The 6,054-nt window shown below is 40.6% G+C and overlaps 1 long non-coding RNA gene across 2 annotated transcripts in view; it reads left to right on the forward strand.

The window, feature by feature from the left end:
* The window catches only part of LOC108537671 (uncharacterized), a 12,935-nt gene extending 7,198 nt beyond the window's left edge, over window positions 1-5,737 (forward strand). Inside the window, exons 2-4 of one of the 2 annotated variants that reach the window (XR_001887897.1) lie at window positions 3,912-3,974; window positions 4,539-4,635; window positions 5,650-5,737. This is a non-coding gene — a long non-coding RNA (uncharacterized LOC108537671). The remainder of the gene's footprint in view (window positions 1-3,911; window positions 3,975-4,538; window positions 4,636-5,649) is intronic. The other variant, XR_001887898.1, reaches the window with a different exon arrangement.
* The last annotated feature ends 317 nt before the right edge of the window (window positions 5,738-6,054 follow it).

Genomic DNA, 6,054 nt, shown 5'->3' on the forward strand with positions numbered 1-6,054 from the left:
CTCCCGCCCCTGCCAACAACTGATTCAGGAATAGGCAGGTGACCTCATTCAGGCTAACGAGAACCAAAAAGAGGTTTATTAGGTGCTTCTGGGGTGGTTATCCATTCAGGGCCAGCTTGTTGAGTTAGCTTCTGGAAATGAGCCTCCCTCTCTGGATGACTTTGTATGTAGATATGAGGCCTGGAATGGCTGTAACCATCTTGCTGCCATCTTGAGAATGAAATCAACATGAACAACAGACAAGAAAATCAAGTGGATGTTCAGAGTCAGAGCCACTGCAAGGCACTGAAATTCATCCCCTTTCTGGACTTCATGTTTGGTTACCAGACACATTTATTTATTATTGGAGCTGGCGTGTGCTGTTTATTTTCCTTTTACTTGCTGCCAAAAGCTCCCTAAATGATTCATCATGTCTTATCAATGTCTAATGTCTATCTCCCCATCACTGTCTCCACTGCCACTATCTTAGGTTAGGCTTTCCTTGTTTCTCACTTAGATTAATAGAACAATCTTCCTAACTGTTGTTGCTGCCTCCAACCTCAATCTGCAGCAATCCATCCTCTGCAGCTAGCAGAATGATTTTTCCAATATATATATGTGTACAAAAAAAATGAAAAGAAAAGAAATCTGCTTATCTCAAACTCCTGCTCAAAATCTCTTCAAGTTTTACTTTTCAAAATTTTCTAACCACTTAATGCAAAATTTTATGGTTTATACTTGCTTGGAAAACACTGAAAAAGGATGAGATTTTAGAAAGAGGAAGGGACCAAACTTGCCCCAAGTCTAAGTAGAGGCTGAGGCAGAAGACCAAGAGACCAAAAGGTACAGTAGCCCCTTGGAAAGACTATGGGCCAGCTTGAGTGAGTCTCTCAATCAGAATATGTGGGCAGAGGTGAAGGTACATGAGCCCTACAGGATCGTCTTCAAGGTCAAAGTCAAGATTAAGGTGTGTTCCAATTACAATGTGAGAGTTTCCACACATAGGAAGAGCTGCTAGCTGCTCTGCCAACACAGAGACTTGGGAGGTGATTAGCTCCCTCATTCCTCTCTACCAGCTCCCCAGAAAAGGACCACCAGAGTCAAATTATTCCAAACAAACAAAAGGCAAGCTGTAAGAGTAGGAGATACACAGATTGGCCAAATGGTAAATCGTAGTGCCTATAGAAAATTCAAAGTCCATGGAATATTATTAAATGTCATTCATGATCATACCCTAGGCTTTCTCCTCAATAATAATGAATACCTATTGTTTTGTTTCCTTAGCACCACAATACTCACCTCCCCTTTTCTTGGAATGAGTGGTCACCTCCCCTGGCATTGTCACATTTTTCTCAGGAATTTTCATGTTTTGCTGTGGAACCCTAATGTTCTGTCTTTATAGCCTTCATAAGTTGTTTCAGAGGTGGGGGTCTGATCCAAGCTGAGGCAATCAGAAGACTTCCCTGGAAACTTTTGGACTGGAACTAGGAGAGTGAGACAGTCTTTGAGTGTGCAAATTGTATGCTGTAGAGCAGCTGGTGGCTGTATTTCCTGCCATGTAAATTGGAAAAATGGATGATGTAAACAAGGAAAGAAAGAATGAGACACACACAGAGAGAGAGACAGAGACAGAGACAAAGACAGAGAACAGATATGAGAAAAGAGAGAAATGCCTGTCAGCATTTAAGTTGTCTGATTATAGTTGCTTCTATGATCCAGACCTGTGGCTGTCCTTGGGCTCACTAAAGTAGCATGGTTCTTTATAATAAATAATTATCCTTCTTTTCCTCCTCCTTCTCCTTGCTTAAACCATTTCTGCTTGGCATTTATGACATTCTAAGCCAAAGTGGTCCTAACTAATTTGCCCATATCTTTCCCCATCATTCAACCATACCTGATTCTGCAGATCCCTCAAGCTGCGGGCTTTCAAGTTGACTTTTTCTCTCATACCTCCATGCATTTGCCCATCATTCCTCTGATTATCTCTCTGGAATTCCTATGTCCACCATTTGTCAATTCATTTATGAAGTCACTTTTTATACCTCCATCTCGAGGTAAATGCCTGTCTCAGTGCTCTCAGAGGGCCCCATGTATAACTCTCCCATCATTCTTAAAACATTACACTATAAATGCCTGTGTTGTGCCATCAACTTTGATGCTTAGATTGAGGTCTTTTTAGGGCAAATGACTTCTTCTAGCTCTCATTTTCCAGCTCCTAACAAGACATTCATTTGATAAATATTTTTGACTGACTAATTAAAGGAACTGATCTATGAACTGGTCAAATAAAAGCCGTATAGAAACTGGAGTGCGTTTTGTAAGCTAGGAATAAGTAAATAAAAGATAAGATGTTGATATTCCTGTAAAACTTGCACATACACATTCTCCTGGTGACATTGCAAATTAATATATTGCTTTCAGAAATCGATATAATAGTGTACAGTAAATGACATTAAAATGTTCACATCTTCATCCAAACATAAATATTTTTCTTAAGAAAATTCTAGAAAGGAAAAAAGTATAAGTCTGTTAATGGCAGCAATTAATAATATCAAGGAATTAGTCAACATTCTCTAGAGGGACAGAGCTAATAGGATAGATGTATATATAAAGGGGAGTTTATTAAGGAGTACTGACTCACACGATCACAATGTGAGGTCTCAATGCGCCATCTACAAGTTGAGGAGCTAGGAAGCCATTTCGATTCCCAAAGCTGAAGAACTTGGAGTCTCATGTTCGAGGGCAGGGAGCATCCAGCATAGGAGAAAAATGTAGGCCAGAAGACTAAACCAGTCTAGTCTTCCCACGTTCTTCTGCCTGCTTTTATTCTGGCCACGCTGGCAGCTGATTAGATGGTGCCCACACAGATTGAGGGTGCGTCTGCCTCTCCCAGTCCACTGACTCAAATGTCAATCTCCTTTGGTAACACCTGCACAGACATACCCAGGAACAATACTTTGCATCCTTCAATTCAATCAAATTGGCGCTCAATATTAGCCAACACAAACAACAAAATTAAAAGAGAGGGAAGCTATTAAATTATAGTACATGATGTTGATAAAATATTACAGTTATTTTAAATAAGGAAAAAATCAAAGTTAGAAAAACGTTTCTTATATGTTAAATTTTAAAAGCGAATTTGTAAAAGGGCAAACTCATGATGCTTTTAAAATTTTCAATCTTAATTTTAAGATCTAGAAGGCAAAAGTGAAATTGATGTGTTGAGTAATTGTATTACCAGTATTGTATTTCTTTTACAAAATTTTATTTTAATTAAAAGACGTAATGTTTATTAAACATGGAAAATCAAATACTGTTCTCCACATAATGAGGTCTTCCTGGTAATGCCTGCAGAACATTCTTCTGGATGAGATATTGATATACCTGCCTAAAAATTTCCTGAAACATGGAATTCGGTATATTCAATTGAAAGCCATTATATTAACTAGTCACTGTCAGCAAATTTACATAATGATTTATGGACATTTGCCGTAACAATTGTGCGGGAATGAATATGAAGCAGCTGCTCGAAAGCTTGGCTTTGGTTTTGCTAAAAAGAGGCAGACAGCTGTGGTTAATGAAAAACAATTGCTAATAGATAATTCCAATTTAGCTCTGAAGTATATTTCCGGTATTGTCAATACGTACAGTGACTGAAATACAGGTCTAGAACCTATATACCTGCTTCACCCCCTTCCTCTCCTCAGATTCCACCCTCAGGGCTGGACTTTATGGGGAGATAGTACCAGGAGGCAATCTGGGAGAGTGTTGCATGGGAGGGGCGTGGATCCTGTTCTGGCTGGTGGTAATAAAATATTAGCACAATGGCATAGATAGTATAAGTTGTAAGAAGCTAGGAAGAAGAGAACAAGGATCAGCATAGATCTGTGATAGTTCTGTTGTTGACTGTCTCTCCTTTACTGCTCCACCAGCCTAAAACATTAGGATCCTAATTATGAGGCCTCTACAAAGTGAATTCCACTCAAGAACACAGGGTGAGTAGCATCATGACCAACCTGGGACTGTGCTAAGACAGCCAATTCTCAGGATTCTTGATTTTTAGCCTTAACTCTGTTGTATGTGTTGAATGGATTATACTCTTTGGGCATTGGTTTGCTCATCTATAAGAGGAAGGGTTTAAAAGAAGATTACTGAGGCCACTTTCAGCTTTGCAATTCTCTAAGTACCAGTTAGGACTGGTATCATATTAGACATATTGTCTTTAAGCCCGAATGCATTTGGTATATTTGTGATTGCTAAAGCCCTCGGTTCATTTTTCTGAACCAGTCTTTGGAGTCTGAATGGGCCTGGAATGGAGTGGAATGACAACGGGACTCACATTAGAAGTCAGGTAATCGGTGAACTGTGCAGTAGAATATTTTTAATATACTCCAAGTTTCAGTTCATATACCACAACTTAATTGAATTTGCCCTAAAGCTCTTCAATTAAAAATAGTGCAGAAACTAGCATTTTCAAGATAAATGTGAAACCTTGACCAAACTGCAAAACAAATCAAAATGGTAAGTTTTGAAAGGTTAATAACATTTTCTAATCGCAGCAGTAATGGAGATGGAGAAGCTATTTTCTTTTTCATGGTATACAACGAATTTGATCATTCCATTGCCACTTGACACTGTCAGGAATCCAGCTGAGAGGTAAGTAGTCCTTGAAACCATTGCTAAAGAAGGCTCACCTTTGGCGGAGTCTCAACTAATCTCTGTCTGAGCTGTGTTAGCACAGGCCACAGGCCCTGTACTTCCAGGCCTCCTCTTCATTTCCTGCTTCTCTGGGCTTCTGGCTTTTCTTGATCACAATGTTCCTGTATTTCCTGTCTTTTTCTATCCCCTTCCCTTGGCTCTTAGGTCCCCCAACCCCGCTTCAACGTTTTCTGCCTGGGAAACTCCTCCCAATCTTTTGAAAGCCAGGGCAACCGGCTTTGGATCCAGTTAAATCTGTGTAAACCTCCTGGATCAATTGTTTATTCTTTGTGTAACTTGAACTGAGTGTTCTATGCAAGAAACTTGCCTTCTAGTGTAAGAAAAGGAGAGGATCGCCAGGGGCGGTGGCTCAAGCCTGTAGTCCCAGCACTTTGGGAGGCCGAGACGGGTGGATCACGAGGTCAGGAGATCGAGACCATCCTGGCTAACACGGTGAAACCCCGTCTCTACTAAAAAATACAAAAAACTAGCCGGGCGAGATGGCGGGCCCCTGTAGTCCCAGCTACTCAGAGGCTGAGGCAGGAGAATGGCGTAAACCCGGGAGGCAGAGCTTGCAGTGAGCTGAGATCCGGCCACTCCAGCCTGGGCCACAGAGCGAGACTCCGTTTCAAAAAAAAAAAAAGAAAAGGAGAGGATCAGCTCTCAGTTTGTTCTTCAAAGATACTTAGGGATTTGCCGTTTGCATACCAGGGTAAACAGAGCTCTAAGGAAAGGCAATGGCATGCACAAGACGTAGAGTCATGGAAGGAACAAAAACCTGACATAACCCACTGACCAGACACATGGTCAGAGAAGGAAGAAGGAATTTGGGGAGGAGCTGAGAAAGTTAGGCAGGAACCAGATAATGAGGGGCCTTTTGCGATAGACTGAGAAGCTTGAAATATTATCTTTAAAGAAATGGAAAACCTTTGAAAGATTCAATTCTAAGAAGTCCTTGATTCTTTCTTCCAGCTCTGTCATAGACTGACTGAAGTCTTCTGTTTAAACCTTCTGGATCCAACATGGTATTAATATAAACTCCACCATTTCTTTCTGTGGGGGCACATGATGTGTGTCTAGGTAACTGTACCTCTTGGTCCACCTAGAACAGTGCTGGTTTCACCTGTTTACCTGGTTGAATTATTAATGGTGCTTCCTTTTTAACTCTCAAAAGTGTCCCAATGTGAGCACTATATATTATTCTCATTGCCTCAAGAGCTCATATATGGAGAAATTCAAAATTATTTGTAAAAGGTTTATGACATAATTTTGAAAAGAAAAATCAGAAATCCATCTTAGGAGACGCTAGAAGATATCCATCCACCAAGGGTTGTGTCCAGGAGACTGATGAGCTCAGAGAGGCAGGTGGGGAGCATG

This window comes from Rhinopithecus bieti, unplaced genomic scaffold (assembly GCF_001698545.2).
Source record: "Rhinopithecus bieti isolate Rb0 unplaced genomic scaffold, ASM169854v2 scaffold_13689, whole genome shotgun sequence".
NCBI classification, from domain to species: domain Eukaryota; kingdom Metazoa; phylum Chordata; class Mammalia; order Primates; family Cercopithecidae; genus Rhinopithecus; species Rhinopithecus bieti.